Source organism: Cebus imitator, unplaced genomic scaffold (genome assembly GCF_001604975.1).
Source record: "Cebus imitator isolate Cc_AM_T3 unplaced genomic scaffold, Cebus_imitator-1.0 Scaffold22, whole genome shotgun sequence".
Taxonomy (NCBI): domain Eukaryota; kingdom Metazoa; phylum Chordata; class Mammalia; order Primates; family Cebidae; genus Cebus; species Cebus imitator.
The window spans coordinates 873361-884844 of record NW_016107337.1 but is presented as its reverse complement, the minus strand read 5'-3'; the positions used below and the strand labels follow the sequence as shown (position 1 = coordinate 884844).

General features: G+C 40.0%; 1 long non-coding RNA gene across 1 annotated transcript in view; it reads right to left on the bottom strand.

Annotated features, from left to right (window-relative positions):
- The window catches only part of LOC119470102, a 14271-nt gene extending 4986 nt beyond the window's left edge, over positions 1-9285 (bottom strand). The window contains exon 1 of the long non-coding RNA XR_005198978.1: positions 9140-9285. This is a non-coding gene — a long non-coding RNA (uncharacterized LOC119470102). The remainder of the gene's footprint in view (positions 1-9139) is intronic.
- Positions 9286-11484: the final 2199 nt, after the last annotated feature.

The window sequence follows — 11484 nt, the reverse complement described above, 5'->3', positions numbered from 1 at the left end:
AAAAAAAAAAAAAAAAAAAAAAAAAAAAAATTCGTCATACTTGTATGAATATACAAGCCCTGAGAAAATAAACTATTTCCAAGAATTTATTAGAGCGAGAGACATTGCCTGGGAAAATAAATCATTTCCAAGAATTTATCAGAGTTCGTTCCAGCAATATCTTGGTCATTAACATAGCAACATTTACTTTGTTTCTGGATGGATCTAATTTTTACAATGAAAATTAATAATGTGAAGAAGCCCCAAAACCTGAAATAAGCTAGAATAAATAGATGACCAGGTGAAGAACAGCACTGCCCATACCATGTATCTTTCATTTGCCTATGTGTCTATCCCTTCTATCAAACTGTAAGCTTCTTGAGAATAGGAACCTTGTCTTACCCATTTTCATATCCAGAGATGATACTCAAAATATTTAGCAAGCAGTACAAGAGAGGTTCTGACAAATTAGAATGGATGCTAACTGTAAGTCACCAATATGGCTGACTCATATGCTGGTTAAATGCAGTCATCCCTTGGTATCCATGAGGGATTGGTCCCAAAACCCACTGGACTCACCACAGCCTCAAGCCTCCTCCCCATAGATACGAAAATCCACAGCTTACAGTTTGGTAGAAGGAATAGACACATAAACAAATAGTATTTACATATAACCTAGGCACATCCTCATTTATACTTTAAATCATCTCTAGATTATGTATAATACACAATAAAATGCCTACACATCACTTCATGTGTGCAGATTTCTGCATAGTACTTGGCACATGGCAAATTCAAATTTTGCTTAGAAATTTTGTGAATGTTTTCTTTCCAAATGTTTTTGATCCACAATTGGTTGAATCAATGGATACAGAGGGGCAACTGTATTAGTTTATTCTGTCCTCAGTGTCTTGTACAATGCCTGGGAAAATACTAGATATTCGACAAATATTTGATGAATGCATGAAAAATGAATAAGTGCATAAATTCTACAAGCAGATCATCCCACCAAAGCCTGGCTCTGCCTGGATTGTCATACTATCACGCTTAAGGTCCTCTTTGGGGCCAAGCATAATGGGTCTCGTCTGTAATCACAGTACTCTGGGAGACCAACGCAGGAGGATCGCTTGAGCCCTGGAGTTCCAGACCAACCTGGACAATATAGTGAGACCCCATCTCTACAAAAAATTTAAAATTAGCCAGGCATGGTGGCATGCATGGATAGTGACAGCTACTTGGGAGGCTTAGGCAAGAGGATGCCTTGAGCCCAGAAGTTTGAGGTTACAGTGAGATATTATTGAACCGCCGCACTCCAGCCTACTGGGCTACAGAGCAAGACCCTGTCTCTAAAACAAAACAAACAAACAAACAAACAAAACTCCTTTGGGCTCACTCCTCACTGCTCAGTGCAGGAGAGGACTGAAGCTATTATGGAAGCCACTGTGACCTGTGCAACCTAATGTACCCTGGAACAGTTGGCAATGAATTTAATTAGTCCAGCACTTTGTGGTAGTCACTACAACCTTATGAATTATGGGAAAATAATTTCAGTAATAAACATAGATATCACAACAACGCCCTTCCATACAGTGAAGATTGTGGTCCTAGACAACATGCTAGTTGTCTCAGCATTTTTTTTTTTCACAACCATGCCTAAATTGGATACAGGAATAACTGAATTTATAAGAGACCTCTAATAGTGGTTTTCTGTTAAAATAGGGTTCTGTTGAAAATATTTTTATCTTTTTATTCCTAATTTTGGATATTAATTATTTTAGATTTTTTTTTTTTTTGAGACAAGGTTTTGCTCTGTGGCCCAGGCTAGAGGACAGTGGTGTCATCAAAGCTCACTGTAGCCTCGACCTTTGCAAGTGTGATATTATGCTGTTGTATTGGACCGAGCGTAGAAAGTTAGTACCACGACAAAAGTATGCCAGATTGCAGGGTCATTTATTATGCCGGCGACCACAGAGGACTCACGTCTCTCCAACCTGTGGTGTCAAAAGGCGGGTGCCATGACTTTTTATACCCGAAAAATCACCTTGGGTGTGGGGGTGAGGAGCGGGGATGGGGATGAAAAGGTTTCAGACATTCCAAGGGCTAGGGGATTCTGTGATTCACCTCCTGGGCAGAGACAAGGGCAGGGGTCTCCGGACATTCCAAGGTCTAGGGGACTTTTTCATTCTGTTTGTTACCTCAGGTGATCCTCCTACCTCAGCTGGGACTGCAGGTGCACCACTATGCTTGACTAATTTGTTTAGTTTTTGTAGAGACAGGTTTTCACTATCTTGCGCAGGCTGGCCTCAAACTCCTGGACTCAAGCAATCTGTCTGCCTCAGCCTCCCAAAGTGCTAGAATTACAGGCATGAGCCACTGCTCCTGGCCTAGGTAATTTAGAAGTTGTAAAAAATTAACATCAACGTTTATGGAAAGATACTCTTTCCTAGTAAATACATGTGAAAAAATATTTTAACCCCCATATTTTCTCATTTATCATCAACCAAAGAATCAAATACTTATTGAATCCTTTAATGGACAGTTGTCATTTGGAAGCTGGTGAGCTTTCCTGCCCCTTTCTTAAAAGACATGCACAGCCTTGATGAGACAGTAAATCCAAGAGTCTGTACTCCCTCTGAAAAAGTTAAAAGGCTTTCAAAGGCTGAGAGATCCTTCTTCTCACTCCCCAGGTATAGCCAAGGGTGGGCATATGGCTTAAGTTTGTTTAATCATTCTACATCCAGGGATGTTTGAATTGTGAGCAGAGTGACACAGCATGTGTGAAGCAGACAGAGTGGACAGATTCCATTGGCTGTGCCCGGGGAACATCCCCAAATGCTGTCTGCTGCAGGCAACTCTGGGGCCAGGCGCAGTGGCTCACATCTGTAATCCCAGCTCTTTGGGAGGCCAAGGCAGGTGGATCATGAGGTCAAGAGATTCTGTTGGTCTCAAGCTTGAATCCTCAGCAATTCCTTCTTAGCTTTTAAATTTCTATATATATTTTCAATGAATATAATTTTAGATTAAGTAAAAGTTAGTTTCTGTTGTTTGCATTGAAGAACTGTAAAGTATAAGGCACTACAAACAGGTACATGGTACTGTTCTTGCCGTCTGTGAGTAGGCAATCTAGATGAAGAGAAAGAGAACATAGGTGAGAGTGTAGGTGAAAGGCAGAAAATGAGCAAGAGTGGAATGGAAAGGTAAAGAAAGAATCAGAGACAACCTGAAATTCAGGATGTTTGGGATTTTAAAAAAATCCTCCCTTTCAGCCGGGCGCAGTGGCTCACTGCTGTAATCCCAGCACTTTGGGAGGCCAAGGTGGGTCGATGACAAGGTCAGGAGTTCAAGACCAGCCTGGCCAACATGGTGAAACCTCGTCTCTACTAAAAATACAAAAATTAGCTAGGTGTGGTGGCAGGCACCTCTAATCCCAGCTACTCAGGAGGCTGAGGTAGGAAAATTGCTTGAACCCAGGAGACAGAGGTTGCAGTGACCAGAGACCATGCCATTGCACTCCAGCCTGGGTGACAGAGTGAGACACTATCTCAAAAAAAAAAAAAAAATTCTCCCTTTCACTATCCTCATCCTTGACTTTGTTCAATTAACTCAAGTGTCAGGTATCTATATAGGCTAAATAAGAGAGACATAAAAGGAAAAAATGTGGCTGCTGCACTCCGTGAAAGTGCTTTCTAGCTGGCAAGACACAATTCATACATTAAAAATTAGAAAATAATACAAGACAAGACATCAGTCTTGTCATGCAAACTTTAAGCCCTATAGGACTTAAAAGACAGGATAGACCCAAGTAAGATCAGACATCAGAGAGAAACAGGAGCATCAGCTAGTTGAAAACAACCTTTAAATTTTGTCAATCCAATGAAAATCATCATTGAAAAGCAGTAATTTCCTATCAAGATGAATTTCCCAAATAGCTGTTAAATAGATGTTACAATGTACCAGCCCTGTTCCAAAAGCTTTACATGTACATTAACTTATTCAGTGAGTACTGGTAAAGATTAATCAATCTTCCCTTTGTGCAGGGAAGATGAAGCCCTCATTTGTAGTCTGCCAGTTTCTGTGTTGTAAATATTCCCACTCTGGCTGATGTCAAAATACCAAAGATATATCACTGAAGGAGGAGTTGGAAAGATGCATGGTCTTACAAGTCAGTTCCAGCACAGCACTTGTCCTAACACTTCATGTGTATAAAAGATACAATCAGGATTACGTACTCAAGATTGATAGCTTGGATCTAAAAAGGGATTTAGAGGCCAACTTGGTCAACATCTACATTTTAAAATGTGAAATATTAGACCCCCATGTAGGTCACTAACAAACTCGTCATCACAGTAGCAATTAAGGGTTGGCTGTGGGGTCTCGATAGACAAGAGACTGAACTCTAATCTAATTGGTCAGGTTTCCATTTAAAATGCAGTTCAATCCTGAAAGTGACCTCTGTATTCTTAGTGTGGGGGGGAGGGGAATACCCAAAATCAATGACCAAATATCTCCTTTTCATATTTATATAACTTTCCTGACTACCAGTCCAGATTTCTCTCCTATACCATGCTTGAATAATCTTGTTTTTTTTTAACCTTCTCTTTTATTTCATGCACAATATAAAAGGATAATCATGTATAATATGTTTGCATAAAAATTTCTGTAACCAGTAGAAATATCTTCTAAAAATAATAATAAAAAAAGACAATTAAATTGGATTAGCCTGTTCACCTTCTCTATACCTAGTGTCTGACTATTGGGTAGCCTTGGTCTCAAAATAGCTTCCCCACATTCTGTCACCATGTCTGAAATGTCACCACTCATCTTTTTGGATCTCAAGCTATTTTTCTGGTTTCCTAAATCTGATAGCACGAAACCTCCTGGGGATGAATTATCTTGCGATATATATTGAGAGTCCATTGACAGAGAGTTGAGAAAAAATTATGAAAAGCAACTGTTTCAAAGCTTTTATATGTTTATTATCAAATGTGGAGTTAGGATAGCTGCATAAACCACATTTAACACTTTCGCCTACATTGAGAGTTAATACCATTAAAAACTCTGATACACAGCAAGATTTTAGTTTTGAAGCCTACTAAAATAAAATTATTAGATAACTGTCATAAACAGAAAGATATTCTTCTTTCGTTCCTGCTTTTTGAAGTAATGAATTATTTAAGAAATGCTTTCTATGTTGCTTTGACCCCAAAATTACTTTATTTTTATTTTATTATCATTATTTCTTGGAAGGCCAGCAAAGCACTTGCTCTGGAAGAGCCTACTGTCTTTGTTACCAATATAGAATTTTGCTGGTTCTAGAACTGCTTTTGGATATTGGTGGTGGGGCATGGGGTTCATTACGCTTTTGAAATATTAGAGTGAGCTGGCTGGTTATCCGTGCTATGAAAGACAATCCATTCAGCTGACTGCTTAGCTTGGAGATTGTTTCCATTGGCAGACAACATAAAGAGGATACTTGCTATAACCATGAAATATATATTTAGACTAAATAGCAAGCATAACTTTATATCCCTGAATGGACAAAAAAATGACCTATTTACTCTTAGACTATCAAACCAACAGTTTTAGAGGTCTCAATAAAAAAGACAAGAAAAAAAAGTATTTGATCAAATCCGTGGTGACCAGGATCATAGAATGTGTCCGTTAAATCCTCTCCTGCTCTATCCCCTCCTCCTACTCTCAGATAATCCTCCTGTGTCCCTCCTCCCTGGAGCTGCAGTAACGTTGCCTTAGATAACTGCCTTAAACCAAGATAGTGCCCCTTCCCTTGACAGAATGGGATGAGATCCTCATTTCAGAAAATGATTTGATACTCCTGAAGGCGCTCCCTGCTACAAGGATCTAAACTCAGGGTAAGGCAGCCCCTGCATCCACTTTTTATCTAAATGCTCCCTCCTGTGGTACAGCCGAGATGAGCCGCTGGTCACCTGGAGACCCACTCCCAAACCCTGGTACTCAATGCATTCTGGAAGGTTATTAATGGATTTCTTGGTGGTTTGCATTGTCCTCATCCCAGAAAAGAGTTCTCAAACAAACAAAACAAAGGTAAGAAAAACCTCAAAATATATTAAAAATACATTAGGGACATAGGTGGTTGCATAATCTCACAACACTTTAAATTAATATCTGTGCTGCATCCTTGCCTGACCTCAAGGAGTTAAAGTCCGTAAGCAGGATTAGTGTAGAGACAAGCAGAGAGATCAGACATACTCTAGGACAAAAATAAGCAAAGGAAACAGGCTATGCTTTCAGGCATGGATTAATTTAATTTTATGGGAGGGAGGAAGGGATTGTTTAGGGGCTTATATCCACAGATGCATCTCACATACTGATGAAGTTTGGCTTTTTTTTTTTTTTTTCTGACCGATATGTAGAGGTGAGCAAAAAGAATGACTCATTATCCCCTCCGGAAAGGAAAGACTATAAAGATTTCTTTTAATTATTTAAATGTTATTTTCATAAAATACTCTTTGCACAGACTATACTTTTTAGCTCCTTGTTAGGATGAGGCTGGTATTCAATGTTATTCCAGTTCAGAATCACAATAATTCCTTAGAATGAATATGGAAGCGTTTAACCTGTCAACGTTTATTTGGGGCATCGCTAATGAAAAACATTTTGAGGAGCCCAATTTTATATTTTGCACATGGAATGCAAGAATGTCTGACTTACTGAGTCATTGAAATGAGAATTAGCTTATACACAGAGCAAGCTCCAGCACGTGTGAGGGGCTTCCTGTCTAACATAGTTCAAATGTGAAAGCTCTCTCCTGGGTACATGTGGCTTTTCTTGCGAGTTTGTGAGTGGGGAGAACACTGGGCAGGGAGCCAAGCAGCCTCAGTTCCTGTCCTGGCTCTGTCATTAACCATCCTGTGGCCTTTATCACATCAAAGGACTCTGTTTCCTAAAGTGCAGGGAAAAGGAGAAAGAGTGAGAAGCCAGAAGATCTCGTATGGTTAAAGAGCTTTGAAATGCAAATGTTTTAAAAATAAGTAGTATTACCCATGACCCCAAACACCTTTTAAGAAGATTCCCTACCTGTGAAGCAATTTCACATCTTTAAACAAGGTCCTAAACATACATAAAAGGATGGTTAGGAAACTCTTCTCTCTTCAAGGCTAAATTAGAGATGCCTATTAACCAACTCAGAGAAGTAGCACAAAGAGAAGAAAAGTGAATGAAAAATCACCAGAACTTACTAATTTAGCTGTAGGGGCCATGTCTAATGCTCCAATTTAAATAACATATGTTTTCCCACAATATCTTCAGTCACTAGGTACTTACACTCATGCTAAGTAATACTGGATGCTTCACTCATGCTAAGTAATACTTCCATGGAGAAATGAAGGACAGGTTGGTGAACCGTGCCTCTCTGAGACACCAGACAGCCTGGCATTTCACAGCACAGCAGCTTTATGATAACACTGGAAACAGCTCAAACCATGTGGTCTTCTTTAAGTTACTTTACCCCTCCGCCCTATAGCTTCGTCAGCTTCAAGGAAGAGTGATAACTCTGTTCTCAAATGTGACCCTATGAGTTAATGGAGCAGGCAAATGACTGCTCTGCTTCAAGGAAGGCAGAACTGGCTCCTTATTCCATCAAGTTTTGTTTTTCACAGCTTTATTGAATTATAATTTATATAAAATCAACTTCTCAGATTTCTTTTTTGCTTTGTTTTTGTTTGTTTGAGACAGTCTCTGTCACCCAGGCTAGAGTGCAATGGCATGATCATGGCTCACTGCAGCCTGGACCTCCTGGCTCAGGTGATCCTCCTGCCTCCGCCTCCTAAGTAGCTGCAACTACAGGCACCTGCCTCCAAGCCCAGCTAATTTTTAAATTATGCATAGTGACTGGTCTTCCTATGTTGTCCAGGGTGGTCTTGAACATGTGGGCTCAAGCGATCTGCCCACCTGGGCCTCCTAAAGTGCCAGGATTATAGGCATGAGCCAGCATGCCTGGCCAAACTTCACAAATTTCAAGTGTACACTTTGATATTTTTGACATATGCATACAACCATGAAATCATCACCACAATTAGGACACTGAACATATCCATCGCCCCCCACCAAATCTCCTTGTGCCCCTTGGTAATCCCTCCCTTCTACCCCTTTCTACGCCCTCTCATCTCCAAGAAACTACTGATCTACAATCTGTGACTATATTTAGCTTGTATTTTCTGAAGTTTTATAGACATTACATCATGTACTATTATATTCAACATCATTATTTTGATTCATACAACCATAGCTAGCTAATTCCTTTTTATTTTTCCATCAAGTTTTCCCATCCAACCTCCTAAAACTTTTAATTCCACCCTGACACATACCTCTGAATTCAATGATCTTTAACTTGCCGCTTGTGAAAATGTAAATCTGTACCCAAAATGTGCCGGCTGACACCTCTGTTAGGGGTCAGGTGGCAGCTAGCTGTGAATGGATGCAAATAGAAGTCAGGCCCCCAGGGAGGGAGAGAAAGCACTGACTGGGGCAGCAAGAGGAAGAAAAGAGACACATGGAATTCCTGCTGCTTTAGTGTTGCCCACAGTCATCCTATTTCATGGGGATACTCTAATTAGTTTGCCTGTTTTCAAAAGGTGAGCGATTGTCTTTCATTCTTTGCTGGTTCGTGGCTAGCCAGTCCCATCCCCGTCCTGGGGTTGCTGTTTTCCCTCACATCTTCCCACTGTCTTTGAATATAAAGATGCCCACCCTCTGTTGCAAGGGCTTAAATATGCTCTGGACTGCTGGGACTACATGTGTGGGGTGTCCACAAGTCTCTCAGGATCATCAGGAAGCATCAAAGTCTTTTGCAGTGAAGAGACCCATGTGCTTTCCCCAAAGCAGGAAGATGTGCTACTCTGAAGGGTTTTTCAGCCTTCCTCAGACCCCAAACGTCCTCAGCAGTTTCCTTGCAACACCCTACCCTTCCCACAGAGTCTAGCCAGGTCCCATCCTCTCATCTCTCACCCCTCCAAACTCTTCTAGGAGAAGTTCCTACCTCCTGTCCTCTGCCCCATAACCCCTAATTCTTCTTTGATAGCCTGCTTCTAAGAAGGCAGGAGGGCAGTGTGGATGGAGTAATCTGGTTCTTGGGTTTCTTTCCAAATCTAGTATTGATTCATAACAGCTGGGGCTTGTTTACCTCAGGTCTTTCACCCTGCTGATTATCAAGAATGTGACTTTGGTAATTAAAAAGAAAAAAGAAGAGGAGAAGGAGGAGAGATATAGGCAAATTCTTTCTTGATCTTTTGTTCCCCGTTAAACGATCTTCTTGAGTTAATGTGGAAAAAATGCTGTGCATAAATAAGTGGGGAAAAGTAATACATAACATTAATATTTCAAGATTTTATCTTGCTATTAATATACATATTTAAATAATTTATATGTATTTGCAATTTCCTGATATTAATGGGTTCAGAGACTTTTTAAATGAAATTTAGTAAAATATTTACAAGTCCTAGAGATGTCTACAATGTAACACTAAGAATTAATCATCAAAATACATCTTTCGACCTTAGGTTATTTGGCTGTGGTTAAACTAAAAGATTACTTTGCAGCACTTTAGAAAGACAAATCCTGAAATTAAGAAAAAAAAAAAAAGATTATCATCCAAAACCATTTATCAAATGGTAAATGTGCTATTTTGAGTGAAGGTGGCATTGTGGGCTGAACCTGCACAAGGCCCTGCGGACCACTTTAATATCATCACTTTCCTTTCATGGGATCATTTCTGATTCCTCAACAATGCAGTGAATTTGGCAGAGAAAAGAAAAGAGCCATTAAGTGGAGGGAAAAAGCCTGCTGTTAAAGAAAAACTGTGAGGCTTTTAACCAAAGCTGCTCAAGGTTTTCAGAAGGGAGTGCAGTTTCCCACATGCCATTGCCTAGTTAAGGGGCCTCTCCACTGAGACCACATGGTAGTGATCTGTGCATCCTGGAAACTCATCAAGAAAACTATTGCAGTGGATTCAATCCAAGAGCTGGGTGGAATGACCAATTCCATCTACAAATGTGCCCTCACATGCAAATTTGAGAATTTCAAAGGCCATTCATTCATCAGGTCTTCTCTCTATGACCAGCTTAACCAGAAGCCAATAAGAAAATGGATCTTGCCCTTCCCAGAATAACTATCCCTCCCTGTTTCAGAGGTAGCCTCAGCTCAATACTCCTTTACAGCCAAGAATTCCTTTATTTTTATTTGATGGACATGGGCTTGCCTGGCCTTTCAGGGTCCAAGGAGAAATGTAGCTTCAGAACCATAACTAATACTCATGTTATATATTTTTAATAAAATAATTAAATGTCCAGTAACAAGTCTACTATACTTGGCAGGTATCACATCCTTGATTTATTGTTTTCTTTTTTAAAAAGCATATCGTTCTCCCTGAAATTTTGAAGATACTGTCAAAAAATGAATAGTGTGTGGATGATTGCATTTAAATGATATCCTAGAAAAAGGCTTTATATAAAGCACTTAACCCCCTGGTTGCCAGGGGTTAAGTATGGAGAAAGGGGATGACCATAAATGGCAGTAGGATAGAATTTGGGAAGTGATGGAGCTGTTTTATATCTTCATAGTCATAGGACTCTATGCATTTGCCAGAACTCACAGAACTACACACCCAAAAAAACGAAGTTTACTGTATGTGAATTTTTTTAAGTGCTCTAAGTCATAATGAGTTGATATCTATAACGGATTAGATTTGGAAAAAATAATTGAAATGACAGGAATTAAACTCCTGTTTTTCCCATGATAACTGGGGAAATCCTTTATGTATTATTATTAAAATAATTCTTGATTGCCTTCCTAACAATGAATAATATGTATGTTATGGCATATACAAATAGCAAAATAAGTGAAACTACAGCATTATCCAGTGTTCAGAACCTCTTAAACATTATTCCTAACCCACACCAAGCCTTTTCTACCATCTCTTATTATACCCTTCTCAGGTGAAAGGATATGAATTTATTTCAACAATAAACACTTGAGGTTAACCAAAAAATCCCATCCTATCAGTAAGGACTATAAAGACTAGAGACAAATTAATCATGATTGTATGTCAGATCCACCATCTTTTGAGTCCCTCTCCTCCCCTCCCTTCCCTTCCCCTCCCCTCCCCTCCCCTCCCCTCCCGTCTCCTCTCCTTGCCTTTTTCTTTCGAGTCTCAACTCTGTCATTCAGACTGGAGTGCAGTGGCATAATCTCGGCTCACTGTAACTTCTGCCTCCTGGATTCAAGAGATTCTCCTGCCTCAGCTTCTCAAGTAGCTGGAATTACAGGCACAGGCTACCACACCTGGCTAATTTTTGTATTTTTAGTAGAGGCAGGGTTTCATCATGTTGGCCAGGCTGGTCTTGAACAGTTGACCTCAGGTAATCCACCCACCTCGGCCTCCCAAAGTGCTGAGATTACAGGCGTGAGCCACCGGACCCAGCCTTTTGAATTCTTATTAACATCTATGTCTCCAGAAGCTCTTCAGCCAGC